Source organism: Mesoplodon mirus, assembly GCF_964341445.2.
Source record: "Mesoplodon mirus genome assembly, chromosome: 4".
Lineage (NCBI taxonomy): Eukaryota > Metazoa > Chordata > Mammalia > Artiodactyla > Ziphiidae > Mesoplodon > Mesoplodon mirus.
This window is the reverse complement of record NC_138979.1, coordinates 178,181,616-178,195,191: the sequence shown is the minus strand read 5'-3', so window position 1 is coordinate 178,195,191 and position 13,576 is coordinate 178,181,616.

Below are 13,576 nucleotides of genomic sequence, written 5' to 3'. Positions count from 1 at the left end.
AGTGACAAGAGCCCAGTGCTGACCTGGAAACTAGGAACATTATTAGGACTTAAAGTTAACACCCCAGCACGGTGTTCTAGTGCCCAAGCTCACAATGGGGGTGGATGCCCCCTGAGCTCCAACTGCCTTTCAGAGGCTAGTAGAGTCCTTAGTCAGAGTTCTGTATCATCCATTTCAAAGCAAAGAAGGCATTCACGAGGGCTGCCAGCTGTCATTTCTATAATGGAATTTGCTTTCAAAGCCCCAGGCCATGCTAATGACTAGATAAGGCACACTCAGGAGAAGTAGGCTCAAGCAAGGTGGGTGGGAAATGCCAGGACACCTCCAGCGGGGGGCGGAGCACCGAGAGTGGTGACTGAGTTGCCTACACTTGTGTGCTTGCACACACACACATATACACACACACACACACACATGTACTCACACACACTCCATGGGGAGGTTCTGGAAACCAGGGAGGGGGGATTTAACCTGGGACGGAGATCTTGGGGGGCACTCGAGAGCTGTAAGTACTTTAAGGGATTTTTACATGGGAGAGAAATTAGAATTGATTTGAACAATGGTTGCTGCTCATTGAGTGCTTACTATGTGCCAAGCCCTGCACTGGGGGCTTTTATCTTCTCAGTCAATCCTCACAGCAAACGCAGGAGGGACCCTATTCATTCCCATTTTGTAGGTGACAAAGCAGCGGCTCAGATGTAAGACCTCTTGCCCAGAGTCAGAGCACTGGTGAGGAAGGGAGCTGGGATTTGAAAGCAGATCTGTCCTCCTGTCCTTCCTCCCTGCAGGTGGAAAAAAAATACTATAATAAAACAAAAGGCTGGTGTCTCCCCAGGGCAGAACTGAATCTGATGGGGAGATGTCACAGAGATGAAGCCTCTGTCTCAATCCAAGAAAGAACTAAAAGCCAGGGCTGACGCCAAGTGGAACAAGTGGTGAGACACCTGCCCCAGGAGGCATGCAAGAAGCAGCAGAAACCGGTCACTGGGATGACCCGAGGTTCTGTTGGCTCCTGAGGCTGAAGCCAACAAGAGCTGTTTTTCAGCCCCCGCACAGAGCACCCACCCTCATTGCTGACTGGCCCCCCAGCTCCCAGGCGGAGGCTTCGCCCACATCCCGCGCTGCATGGCTCAGGGAGCTGCCGCGTGACAGCCCGCCTCCGAGGGCACCTCGACCCGTGGGTCGAGAGGCCCCCTCGCCAGGGAGTTCCCACGCAGGCTCCGCCCCGCAGTGGCTGAGTCAGCAGCTGCCTGGTTGTCGGCACCACCTGCAGCCCCGCCCACGACAGGTGCTGCGGGGAACTGCCGCCCTGCTAACCGCCCCTGAGTGTCACGGTGCCACCCTCACGCACTCTGCCCCAGGCGCTGTCTTCTGCCTCCCCGGCTCTGGAGCACTCTCTGAGTGCCTGCTGTATGCCGGGGCAGTGCTCAGGAAGCGGAGTCCGGACTTGGACTTGGAGTCCACCAGTGCATTGCCAATCAGGCTTCTCGAGGATCACCCCATGACTCAGTTTCCCCATCAGCAAGACTGAGTAATCACAGCCATGATCCAAGCTGGCAGGAGGACTAGAGGCGCTGAGGAACATGAAGGGCAGAGAAGGGTGCCCAGCACACACCGGACAGCAGCCACTACAGCCTCACTTAGTGCCCCCAGCAGGCCAGTGAGACCTCGCTTTACAAACGAAGAAACTGAGGCTCAGAGAGGCAACACCGTGCTCTCATGATCACACAGCTGTCAAGGGGCGGAGCCAGGACTGGAACCCACAAAGTTCTGACACCAAGTCCAGGCTCCTCATCAGTTCTCCTCTGCTGTCCCAAAGCCTGACCATGCCTCAGCCACATCCAGCAGCCCACTCCCACCCCAAGCTTCGGGTCACACCTGGGGTGGGTTGCTGTGACCATTTCCTCTTGGGTCTTCTGACCTGGAGCCCCAGCAGGGGTTTCCCATCCATCTGGAGGTGGGACTCTCATCAAAGAAGAAGCAGCGTGAAAGGTTTGGGCCAGATAGATGACAACCACAGAGGGCAGACACTGGGGCAGGGGCACCAGGAGGGAGAGGGCTGAGGGCTGAGTCTCCTCCAGTTAGTCACTGGCAACTTGGGACAAGTCATTCCACAGTTTTTTCATCATAAAATGAAGAGAGAAGAATTCTTGCAGGGCTGTTGGGAGGATAAAATGAAACGATGAATAGAAAGTGCCTAGCATGGGGGCTGGTACAAAAAAGGTGCTCAGTAACTGAGAATTAGAATTAGGGGTGGGGGGACTTCCCTGGTGGTGCAGTGGTTAAGAATCCGCCTGCCAATGCAGGCGACACAGGTTTAAGCCCTGGTCCGGGAAAATCCCACATGCCGCGGAGCAACTAAGCCCGTGCGCCACAACTACTGAGCCTGTGCTCTAGAGCCCGCGAGCCACAACTACTGAGCCCACGCACCACAACTACTGAAGCCCGCGTGCCCAGAGCCCGTGCTCTGCAACAAGAGAAGCCACAGCAATGAGAAGCCTGCGCACCACAACGAAGAGTAGCCCCCACTCGCCACAACTAGAGAAAGCCTGTGCGCAGCAACAAAGACCCAATACAGCCAAAAATAAAAAATAAATAAAATAAATAAATTTATTTTTTTTTAAAAAGAAAGAATTCGGGGTGGAACAAGCAGAGCTCACCAGGTGATCAAGGGCACCATCTCTTAAACTTGCTCTGGCCCAGAGGTAGGTCCATGGCTGTTCTGCTCCCCATAAGTCATTCTTCTCTTAGTCCCCCGACCAGGGATTGAACCCGGGTCCTTGGCAGTGAAAGCGCGGAGTCCTAACCACTGGATCGCCAGAAGATTCCCTCCCCATAGGTCATTCTAATATTTATTGAGCACCTACTATGTGCAGGGCTTTCACCAGCTGCAGCACTCTGCATTGAGGCTACGGAGGTGAATGAGGTGGGAGTCCCAGCCTCAACAAGTGTCTTTCTGGGGAGCTCAGACACACAAAAATAGCTCCAATACACTGTGTGATGCCTCCGTGAAAGAGAAGCAGGTAAAAAGCAGTGAGTATGGGGTGGAAGGAAAGCGCGATTCTGGCTGTGGGAGGAGGGGGGTAGTGGGGAGCTGGAGGTCAGGGAAGAGCTCTAGCAGCTGGGCTTTAGGGGATAGAATTTGAATCAGGAGATGGGTGAGGGGCTTTCATCGTAGCAGGCACAGCCTCGGCAAAGGTGTGGAGGCTGGAAGGGCTGATGAAGCTCCAGGAGGGCAGAGCCCTGCACTGGGAGTCTCTGTCCTTCCAAGGCAGGTGAGGTATGTTGTGAATTCTGCACGTTCCATGTGGACAAGGCTGGGCCTGTACCCACGGCCTGGCATGCATTAGGCACCCCACAGAGATCTGTGGAATGAATAAGACGTGAATCAGTGTCCATTTCTTCTGAGTTTCGTCCAGATGTTTTCTAGAACACGTAGCTGAGTAGCTTATGGATTTAGTTTCTGGAAAAACTGCTCTGGTCAGAGTTCTGTGTCTGACTACCTTGAAGAGTTACCTAAATTCACCATTAGTAGTGAAAGCTAACATTTATGGAGCCCTGCGATGTGACTGGTTCTGTGCTAAGCAGGTTCAAGGATTACACCTTTAAGTCTTTATAACGACCATTTAAAGCAAGGGCTGTTGTTTTGTTTAATTGATTGGTTTAATTGATGAAGAGATCAAGGCCCAGAGAAGCCAAGTAACTTACCCAAGGTCACACAGCTGATAAAGGCAGGAGAGGAACTTGACTATAAATAAAGTGTTCATGTTTTTCACCACGATATGATGTTGCCTTGTCTCTAAGTTGCTGTACTTTTGTGTCCAATATTATTTGGACGGGAAAGAAAATGCATACTCAGAGAAATGTTTCTACAGTGTAGTGTTTTTTTTTTTTTTTTTTTTTGGCGGTATGCGGGCCTCTCACTGTTGTGGCCTCTCCCATTATGGAGCACAGGCTCCATGGCCATGGCTCATGGGCCTAGCCACTCCGCGGCATGTGGGATCTTCCCGGACCGGGGCACGAACCCGTATCCCGTACATGGGCAGGCGGACTCTCAACCACTGCACCACCAGGGAAGCCCTACAGTGTTGATTTTTAATTATCTTTTTTTAGCTGTAAAGTAAAATAGAGGTATATGTAAAATACATAAACATGTAATTATATGTAATATAATTAAAATAATATGGAATAATAATTTGAAAGAAGAACTAAATGACACTGATTTAAGAAAAGATCGATTCACTCACTCAACACTCAACATTATTTTGCGCCTACTGTGTGCCAGTGAGGCATTATTCTCAATGCAGTGGTGAGCAAAGCAGACAGTGCCCTCAGAGTTTACATTCAAAAATAAATGATAAGTGGATGATGGAAAGAGAGAGAGATACAGAGTGTGATGAGTAAAAAACTAAATAAGAAAAATAAAAAGTAGAAATAAACCTGAAATTTAGTATTGCAGAGTATTAATCTAGGGTGAAGTAACAAAAATAGGGCAAAGTGATACACAGTGACTCGGTGATTACTTCAGATGGGTGGTCAGATCAGGGAGGCCCTCTTGGGGAGGGGACAGTTAAGCTGAGAGGTGACGAGAAGGCAGCTGTCTGACCATTCTAGAATACGGGAAAGGGCAGTGCAAAGGCCCTGAGGTCAGAACCACTTGGCACATCCCTGAAAGAGAGAAAGAGTTCTATGTGCCGAGGTTGAAGAGGCAGGCACGGTACATCATGGGGGCTTCCTGTGCTGGGCGAGGGGGCTGGATTCTGGTCCAAGTGCTGGGGGAGGTTTGGAGGGAGTTGATGGGTTTGACTTCCACTGTTTCAAGGTCACGCTGGTTGCTGTGTGAGGGGGATTGGACTGCAGAGGGCAGGAGAGGAAGCTGAGGTCCAGAGTAGTGACAGTGGAGATGGAGGACAGGGTCACACTGGGGACACACTGCATTTTGGAGGTGAAGTCAATGGCTCCTCCTGATAGAGGAGATAGAGGACAAAGGGGAATGGAGATATTCTCCATTTCTAGGTGCTTTGCTCAAAAGACCAGGGGGACAGTGGTGCCTCCAAAGGCACATCTGGATTTGGGGAGGGGATGGTAATCAAGAGGACTCCTTCAGATGCCCACTTAAAGTCCATTCTGGAAACACCAGCCTAGAGCTATGGATCTAGTGGGGTAGAGACGTCCATTTGGGTGTCATTGGCATATGGATGGTTCTTAAAGCTGTGAGCCTGGGTGGGGTCCTCTCAGGAGGGAGGGAGTCAGACAAAGGAGGTGGCCCAGGTGTGCAGAAATAAACAAGAATGAGGGACCAAGATGCCGTGGAGGGCTTCTCAGAGGAGCAAGGGCAGCACTGAGAGCTGAGCTGGGCGGCCAGAGAAGTAGGGAAGGCCAAGAGGAGAAGGAGGAAGCGGCCGCTGGAGTCACTTGATGACCATCAGCCAGATACTGGGAATGTGCGTGGCTGGAGTGAGCTTGGCGGGGGGAAAGGAGGTACTTCAGTACCAAAGATGGTAAATGGAGGCTGAAACACAGCTCAGCTGAGCTTTTCATAATTTTTGTGCCGTGAAGAGTAGCAGAGAAATGGGGTGACCCCTGCAGGGGGATGTGAAGTAAGGAGAGAACATTTTAAAGCTTGGAGATACTAAAATATATTCATGTGCCCCTGGGAATGATCCAGTAGTGAGGGAGGAATTGCCAATTTAGGAGATCATGGATAATCACAAAGCTGTACTGGAAGGGAAGGCAAAGGGTTTGGGCACGGAGTGTACCCACTGGTTGCTTTGAAGCCAAGACAAGGAGGGAACCCCTGTCCACTTGACCTCTGGCTGAGGCAAGGCCACCAGCTGAGAGAGGGAAAAGTATGCATTGTCCACTTAGAGAGCAAAGAGGAGTGTGGGAGGATTGGGGGCAGGGTGGAGGCACCCAGGGGCTCGTGTGTGCCAATCACAGGCTGCAATGTGCTCAGAGCGGTCCCTGTATAAATAACATTGCGGTGAACATCTTTGCACATCGACCCGTTTCTGTATTGTGCGCTGTTTTCTCAGAATTGAGTCCTCGAAGTGGCTGTACACATTGTTGTGTGTACCGCTTTTCCATTTATTTGATTCATGTTGGAGTGAAGCATTTTTTCATAAGCTTACTAGCTATTTGTCTTTTCTCTTACTGTAAATTGTCCTTTTGTGGCATATTTAAAGAGTCTCTGAGGTAAATCTCAGTGAAATGGTGGCCACACAGCCCATTAGGAGTGAACCAGGGAGTAAGCTTGCAGAGAGGGATTTTGTGGCTATTTCTTTCCCTGACAGTTGCAAGGGGGTAAAAAAACAAAAAGCCTGTAAACTGAGTCAAGGCCATAAACAGCATAGTTTGAAGCGAATTTAAAATAGGAGGCTTCTTTCAAACTGTCACCTCTCTCTTTCTTTCTTACATAAATACAAACACGCACATATATGCTGATGATAGCGAGGAATTATTTACAGAGTTCTATCTTGGCTGAGCTTTTTGTGATGACTTTTATTAATTATTGAATCATTCGATAAATAATTCATGATTTTCCTGCTGGTGAAGGCATCATCAAAAACTCGTGAATACCCGTCAAGCCATCTCCTGGTCTTCCTGAAGTCGCAATAAACCCTGATTGTATTTCCATGAATGTGTGAATGTGTGTGTGTTTGTGTGCGTGCCTGAGTGTGGGCCAATGAGTGTGGAAGCCTGCTGTGAACAAGCATGCGAGTGGTTATGCGTATGAGTGTATATCGAGCACGTGGTGTGAGCGTGCCAGTGGGGCGGGGCGTCTATAGCTGGGTGAGAATGAGTTGAAAAGGAATTTCTCTGTGACTCTATTCTGCACGATGTTATCATTTCTTTGGCTTCTGGTGGCGGGAGCCATTGTTCTTTCTTTGTTATCTGTATAGATTGTTCCTTAATAAAAACAGATTTTGGATAGAGGAAATTGTAATAAAAAATATGTGTGCCTTGGGGAGCAGTGAGGAGCGGGGAGGGCAGGGGAACGATGGGGAAAATAAGGAATGTCACTTCCACCAGGAAACTCCCTGATTCACCAGGCTGGGCTTCTCAATGCTTGGCACATAATAGTTTTGGACAAATCACTGAAGACTAAAAAAGATAAAGAAAAGGAGAAGCTCCTTTAAAAAGGAAGACAGACCAGGCCATCGATCTCATCAGCGGGGCTTCTAGTCTGACCCCTTTGGAGGAGGGGCCTGGGGTTCAGCCTGGAGATGGAAGGGAGATGGCTACGGTGGCCAGTTTGAGTACCCTGTGTACTGGGGTTGTTAGTTAACATGTCTGTGCTTCTGCCTATAAAATTACAACAAGAAATCCCTGCCCTGTGACCACTGGGGGCTATTGTTAGAGCCTTGAAGAGAAGTGAGTGCTTTGTGTCCAGGGTCCCCAGGGCTTTGTGGGAGTAGAAAGAACAGGAGACAGGACAGTTCTCAGTGCCTGCCTGGTCTCTCTACCATTAGCTGGCTGTGCAGTGAGGGTCAAGTCATCTTGTTTCAATTAGGCTCAGTTTCCTCAAGTGGAAAATGGGACACCATCAACTATGAGATGGGAGCAAATGAAAGCAAGTGGGACCATGGTGAGAATTAAATGGCTAACCCTGGCACACAGGGTCTGCACACAGCTGGCTCGTGGTAACAGTTTATTCGTTCCCTGTTCATCCCCAGGGGGCAGCATCTGAGCCTACAGATTGCCGTCTAGTTGCAGTACCAGTTACTGAGAAATAAGCATTACCATAACCAGCTCTGACTGTGGATGTGTCCACTTCATTGTGTTCTGGCCGGTTTTGTTTTATGCATTTGGAAGCTATTATGTGCCACCACATTTAGGATTGTTATGTCTTTCTGTTGTATAGACCCCTTTATCATTATGAAATGTCCCTCTTTCTCCCTAATAATAGGCTTTGTTCTGAAGTCTACTGTGTCTAATATTAAGACAGTCACATATCAGCTTTTCTTTGGTTAGCATACACGTGGTACAGCTATTTCTGTCCTTTTAATTTAAACCTATATCTTTATAGTTAAAGGACATCTTTTAAAGGCAGCATATAGTTGCTCTTTTATCCAGTCTGACAATCTCCATTTTTTAATGGACATTTCGATCCATTTACATTTAGTATAATTATTGCAGTGGTTGAGTCTATGCCTCCAGTCTTGCTTTTTTTTGTTCTTCTTGTCTCAGCTTTTTTGCTTTTCTATTTCTCCAGTACTTTTGCTTTTCTACTTCTCCTGTTCTTTTGTATTAATTGATTTTTTTTTTTAGTTTTCCATTCTATATCCTCTATTGCATTTTTAGCTATACTGCTTTTCATTATTTCTACTGATTGTTCTGAGGATTCTAATATACATCCTTAACTTACCATGTCCCCTTAGAATCAATATTGTACCACTTCATATTTCACTCTTCACATTTCAAGTTTAAGAACATTACAAGACTACAGTTACGTTTATCTTCTTATCCTTTGTGATATTATTGCCACATATTTTACTTCTACATAAGTGATAAACTTAACATTATAATGTTATCATTTTTACTTTAAGCTGTGACATTTTTTGTTAAAGAGGTTAAGAGAAGAAAGTAAAAGCTAACGTGTTATATTTACTGACATCTCTATCATTCTGGTGCTCATCATTCCTACCTTCAGATCTGAATTTCCCTCTAGATTCATTTCCATCCAGCCAGAAAAACTCCCTTTAGTGTTTCTTGCAGCACAGGTCTGGTAGTGAGAAATTTTCTCAGCTTTTGTTTACCTGAAAATATCTTTAAGTTGTCCTCATTTTTAAACAGCTTTATTGAGATGTAATTCACATCCCACATGATTCACATATTTAAAGTGTACAATTCAATGGTTTTTGGTATATTACATTATTGATTTTTTTAATTGTGGTAAAATATATATGACATAGAATTTGCCATGTTAACCATTTTTAGTGGCATTAATTACATTCACAATCTGCGTGACTATCTCCACTATTTCTAAAACTTTTTCATCACCTTAAATGGAAACTGTACCTATTAAGCAATAACTCTCCATTCCCCACCCCAGCCCCTCTAATCTATTTTCCGTCTCTATGAATTTGCCTTTTTAGGTACCACATATAAGTGGAATCACACAGTATTTGACATTTTGTCTATGCCTTATTTCACTTAGCATATGTTTTTAAAGTTCATCCATGTTGTAACATGTGTCAGTACTTCACTCCTTTTTAAGGCTGAATAATATTCCATTGTATGGATAGACCACATTTTGTTTATCCACTCATTTGTTGGTAAATACTTCGGTTGCTTCCACCTTCTGACAATTGTGAACAATGCTGCTATGAACATTAACATACAAGTATGTGTTTGAGTTCCTGCTTTCAATTCCTTTGAGTTTGTTCTTCTTTCTTAAAGATACAGAACTCTATGTTGACAGTTTATTATTTTCTGTGCTTTTAAGACCTTATTCCATTTTCCTTTGGGTTTCCATTGTTTCTGATGAGAAGTCAGCCTTGATTTTTGTTGTCCTCCTGTATGTGATATGTCATTTTTGCCTGACTGCTTTTAAGATTTTTGTTTGTACCTTTGGTTCTCAGAAGTCTGACTATGATGTTTCTAGGTTTGCTGAGCTTCCTGGACCATTGATTGGTGATTTTCATCAAATTTAGGAATTTTCAACCATTATTTCTTCGAATATTTTTCTACCCTATTTTCTCTCTCCATGTCTTCTGGGACTTTAAATACATGTGTGTTACACTGCTTGATATTGGCTCCGAGGTCACTGGGGTACTCTTCATCAAAAAAATTTTTTTTCTCTCTCTTCTTTAAATAGGGTAATTTCTGTGAACTGTCTTCAAGTTCACAAACTCTCTAATCTGATGTTAAACCCATCCAGTGAATGTTTCATTTCATTTCACGTTGTATTTTTCTGTTCTAAAACATTCATATGGCTCTTTTGCTTCCATTCCTCTGCTGAGATTCCTCATCTGTTTACTCAATCAGACCATCTTTTCCTTTAAGTCCTTGAAAATATTTATAGTAGCTTCTTTAATGTTCTTGCCTGCTAATTCCAACATCAGGGTCATCTCTGGATCTGTTCCTACTCACTTCTTTTTTCTTATTTATTTATTTATTTATTTATTTATTTATTTATGGCTGCATTGGGTCTTCATTGCTGCGTGAGGGCTTTCTCTAGTTTTGGTGAGCAAGGGCTACTCTTCACTGTGGCGCATGGGCTTCTCATTTTTGGTGGCTTCTCTTGTGGAGCACAGGCTCTAGGTGCGTGGGCTTCAGTAGTTGTGGCTTGCGGGCTCCAGAGTGCAGGCTCAGTAGTTGTGGTGCATGGGCTTTGTTGCTCCACGGCATGTGGGATCTTCCCGGACCAGGGCTCAAACCCACGTCCCCTGCATTGGCAGGCGGATTCTCAACCACTGTGCCACCAGAGAAGCCCCCACTTCTTTTTTTTTAATTATTGGACATACAAGGGTTCAAATCCCATCTCCTCCACTTTTTACATGTGTAACCTTGGGCAGATTAACATCTCTTAGAGCATTTCCCCTTCTTGCTACTAGGAATAATAGCAGTTACTTTGCAGGATTTTCAAAGGATTGAATAAGATACTGTATGTGAAGAGCCTAGCATATAGTAGGCATTTAATGCAAGGTGGCTATTACTGACCTTCAAGATTAGGCTCGTGAGACATCTCTCCCACAGGAAGCTCTTTCTGATAACTCCATTTGGAGTTGGCTGCCTCTTCTCTGTGCCCCTCAATACCTTGGGCTTACCGCTCAGTGGCACATTATTGTACTATCTCCTCACCCCCGTCTCTCTTGCTAGACTATGATTCTTCCAAAGTAGGAACGGGTTGTATTCAGCTCTGTGTCCCTGGCTCACAGTAGGTCCCAATGCACATTTGTTCCACCCAACCAAAGCAGCCCTTTTCTGAGAAGCCAGGAGCAGTTTCACAGGCAGCACAATTTACTACAGTCTGTAACATGGTAGAGAGTTGCAATAGTTCAGGAATTCCCCACGAGCCAGCAAACCTGGGGTCCCTTGTGCCTCCAGCCCTGTAAAACTATAATTGAAGCTCACGCTGCATTAAGCATTGCTTGTATTAGGCCTCGAGGCAGTGCAGTTGCTCTTTGCCTCTAATATGCTACTGACATTTCATTTTTGTAGCATCAGTGTCTCATTATTACTCATGGCTTCTGCCACGGGACCATAAATACCTGGTAAATGCATCAGGCTGTTCTCGCCACGTGACACTCTCATATCTGAAATTGTCCCCAATCCTCTCCCTCCCCTCGAGCTCAGATACCTGACTCCTGGTCCACTGTTCTGTCCAGTGAACTTGCGAGGCAGATATCAGTGATGGTGAGAATGATGATAAATGGGCTGGTGAAGACTAAAGCTAATGAACTGAGGCATTACCGTGTCCCAGGCACTGTGCGTGTTATCCCACTTAATCCTTCTCAACTCTGAGCAATGGGTGTCATTATTCTCATATAACAGAGGAGGACTCTGGAGGCAAAGGGAAATGATGACTTGCCCAAGGTCATGTAAATGGTAAGAGAAAACCCAAACTTGCTGACTTTTTGTCCAGTGCTCTTTTCTGTTGACTGTTGATGGTGCTCAGCAACCCCTGACTCCGTGGACAGGTGCATGTGCCCCATCTTACCAGTCACATCAAGATGCTCATGGCTCTGAAAGCTCTGGGGAGTGGTGTTTTATTTAAAAAGGAATGCGCCTATCTATGATGAGTAAGGTGGATGGGGTGACCTGGGAGATCTGGAGAGGGTGAGGTCCACAGCAATTGTAATGACAGACGTCACTGGTTGAGGACCCATTAGAGCCAAAGCATACGCTGGGCAATTGACTTATATTATCTCAGTCCTCACAACCATCCTGCAGGGTAACTATTATTCCCATTTCACAGATGTGGAACTGAGGCCTGGAGAGATTCAGTAACCTGCTCTCCCCTATCCCCACACCTGTGTCCATCCTCTGCCTCTTTCCCTGCCTGGTCACCATTTGGGTGAACTAAGAAGTCACCTTCCTGGCCTGTGGCTCCCCAAGGCAGGGTCCGGGCCCACCTGGCCCCATAGCAACCTTGCCCTTCACCTCATCATGGAGCTTCACATACTGCACTGTTACCCATTTTCTACCCTGAAAGCGAAACTGTGAGTAACTCACATCTTACTTGGCTCAATACGTTTAAATGAATTAATAAATGTAAAATGCCTGGTGCTGTCTCTGGTGCATAGTTGGGGCTCAGTAAATACTTTTACTTTTTTTTTTTTTTTTTTTTTTGGCCACGTTGTGTGGCATGTGGGAGCTTAGTTCCCTGACCAGGGATCAAACCCACACCCCCTGCACTGGAAGGGTGGAGTCTTAACCACTGCACTACCAGGGAAGTCCCAATGCTGTTACTTTTATTGTCTCTGTTGCTTACCATAGTGCCAGGCACACAGCAGGCCAAGAAACATCTGTTAAATTAAGGAATGAATTACTACCATATGGCTATGCATTCGCAGAGCCAGGGATATGATTCCTCTTATCCCTGAAACCCACACATTGCCTCTGTCACTCAGGCTGGATATGCAGGATGATCCCCATCTACCTGTTGCTGACGTGCCTTGACCTCCAGGCAGCACCCCAACTCCTAACCCACCAGCAGAGGCAGGTGAACACATTGGGAGCAGAACTCTCCACGACAGAGCTCACAGAGGCCTCAGGTCATGCCCAAGACCACTGCCAAAAGCCCCTTGGGAATGGAGGGCCCAAGCTCTGTCCTCTGCAGGGCTTGCGGAGGGAAGGAGACTCTCTGCAATTTTTCCTGGAATTCTCCAACATAAAACGCTGACCTTTCTCTTCTGAAAGAACAGGGTTTTAAGACTGGATTTGTTAATTGGCCTTCACTGGTCATCTAAGCAAGCTCCTTCCTCTTGCCGTCCTCCCCTAGCAAACCTTCATTTTGGTCCAGGCCCTACTCTCTGTCCATCCTCCATACCCACGGCCTCTATCATCCTGAGGTAGCCCTTCTTCAGATGCAAATTCCAGGCTCCTTTGCTCCTTGTTCAATCTGCTCTAATGATGCATGCCCCACCTCCTGCAGTGCAGCCCAAGGGAATCCCAGCTCCTCCCACCCAAATACTCACTTTTTCATAAAAGGGGGCCACACCACCAGATCCTTGGCCAGTCCCGACAAAAGCAGACCGACGAGCAGGAGGGGGCTATGGCTGCATTTCTTGCCCAAGCTAGGAATCGTGTGCCCCAGGCATACGCCCTGGTACCTGGGGGTCCAATGGACCTCCTCCATCAACCCCATTTCGTTGGCCAGTTCTCCTCTTCCTCTTCACCTTCCTGCTCACCACCACCACCACCATCATCATCATCACCATCACTGCTAACTCTTATTAAGGGCTTACACTGTGTCAGGCAGTGTTTAGAACACATTACACAGGTAAACATCATTTCATATAACTAGATCCCTACACTACTTTGGACAACTAGGGCCTGATCCTAGAAAACAGGTCCACTTGGTGGAAGTCCTGAGACCTCTACTCAGGTAACTAGACACTGTAACCAT